Here is a 2,308-nt window from a genome sequence, read left to right on the forward strand (position 1 = left end):
CCCAGCTCCTCGGCCGCCTCGGAACTATCTGTGTATCGGACGCATCGCGGGATAAGGGGTTGGCAGTGGTAGTCGCCCCAAGCGCGTTCGATGCTTGGACTATTCCGAGGCGGCCCCGCAGCCTCTTCCGTCTACCCTTTGGGGCCATCTCGCCGCATCCCTCGCCTCGCACCCCGATTGCTATGCGGTGAGGCTCCTCGGCCGCCTGGGAACTATCTTCGTATCGGATGCATCGCGGGATAAGGGGTTGTCACTGGTAGTCGCCCCAAGCGCGTCCGATGCTTGGACTATTCCGAGGCGGCCCTGTGGCCTCTTCCGTCTAGCCGTTGGGGCCATCTCGCCGCATCCCTCACCTCGCACCCCCATTGCTATGCGGTGAGGCTCCTCGGCCGCCTTGGAACTGTCTTCGTATCGGAAGCATCGCGGGATAAGGGGTTGTCACTGGTAGTCGCCCCAAGCGCGTCCGATGCTTGGACTATTCCGAGGCGGCCCTGCAGCCTCTTCCGTCTAGCCGTTGGGGCCATCTCGCCGCATCCCCCACCTCGCACCCGGATTGCTATGCGGTGAGGCTCCTCGGCCGCCTTGGAACTATCTTCGTATCGGACGCATCGCGGGATAAGGGGTTGTCACTGGTAGTCGCCCCAAGCGCGTCCGATGCTTGGACTATTCCGACGCGGCCCTGTGGCCTCTTCCGTCTAGCCGTTGGGGCCATCTCGCCGCATCCCCCACCTCGCACCCCGATTGCTATGCGGTGAGGCTCCTCGGCCGCCTTGGAACCATCTTCGTATCGGACGCATCGCGGGATGAGGGGTTGTCACTGGTAGTCGCCCCAAGCGCGTCCGATGCTTGGACCATTCCGAGGCGGCCCTGAAGCCTCTTCCGTCTAGCCGTTGGGGCCTTCCCGCCCCATCCCTCGCCTCGCACCCCCGATTGCTATGCGGTGAGGCTCCTCGGCCGCCTTGGAACCATCTGTGTATCGGACGCATCGCGGGATAAGGGGTTGGCACTGGTAGTCGCCCCAAGCGCGTCCGATGCTTGGAGCATTCCGAGGTGGCCCTGAAGCCTCTTCCGTCTAGCCGTTGGGGCCTTCCCGCCCCATCCCTCGCCTCGCACCCCGATTGATATGCGGTGAGGCTCCTCGGCCGCCTTGGAACTATCTGTGTATCGGACGCATCGCGGGATAAGGGGTTGGCACTGGTAGTCGTCCCAATCGCGTCCGATGCTTGGACCATTCCGAGGCGGCCCTGCAGCCTCTTCCGTTTAGCCGTCGGGGCCTTCCCGCCGCATCCCTCGCCTCGCATCCCGATTCCTATGCGGTGAGTCTTCTCGGCCGCCGCGGAACTATACCTGTTATTGCTACTGCATCCTTCGGCTGGTAACCTCCTCTGCCGCCTTGGAACGTTCTCTTTGTCGGACGCGTCGCGGGATAAGGGGTTGGCACTGGTAGTCGCCCCAAGCGCGCCCGATGCATAGACCGCTCCGAGTTGACCTTGCTTTCAGCCTCTCACATGCATAGACCTCTCTGAGTCGACCCTGCAGCCTCTCACGTTTAGCCTTTGGAATCTCGCCTCACAACATGATTGCTATCCTTGATGCATCCCTTGCCTCGAGCCCTGATTGCTTTCTTGGCTGCATCCCTCCTCTCCTCACAGCCCGGTTGTCATCACTGCTTCATCCGTCGCTTCATGCATTCTGGCTGCTGGGCCCTTCCCACCGCACACCTCGATTGCTATCTCTTCTGCATCACACACCCCGATTGCTATCTCTGCTACATCCCTCGGCTCTCACTTCTGCATCCTTCGCCTCCCACCTCGATTGCTATCAATGCTGCATCCGTAACCTCACACCCCGATTGCTATGCGGGGAGGCTCCTTGGCCGCCTTGGAAATTTCTGTGTGTCGGACGCACCGCGGGATAAGGGGTTGGCACTGGTAGTCGCCCCAAGTGCGCCCGATTCTTAGACCGCTTCGAGGTGACCTCGTAGCCTCTTTCGTCCAGGCTTCCTGCCTTCAACGCCCTTTTTACACCTCGATTGCTATGCGCGGGCTCGTTGGCGTCTATCACCTCTCTGCGAAGAGTGGCACGATGATTGTTGGGGTAAATCGTAGCAGTCCGATCTCTGGCCTTGGGCCATTGTGAGGGCTGATCGATTTCCTGTGCGCATCTCGTGTTCGCCCAGTAACAGACTCGACGACTTGTAATCGGTCTTGTTCCCGATTGTTCCTGGAGGTAGTCTTCGGAACTCTTGGATTTGACCTGTCACTCGAACTGTCCTCTTCCGAGGATGCTTGTGTGTGTGTGCTTGTGC

Source organism: Cryptomeria japonica, unplaced genomic scaffold (genome assembly GCF_030272615.1).
Source record: "Cryptomeria japonica unplaced genomic scaffold, Sugi_1.0 HiC_scaffold_344, whole genome shotgun sequence".
NCBI classification, from domain to species: domain Eukaryota; kingdom Viridiplantae; phylum Streptophyta; class Pinopsida; order Cupressales; family Cupressaceae; genus Cryptomeria; species Cryptomeria japonica.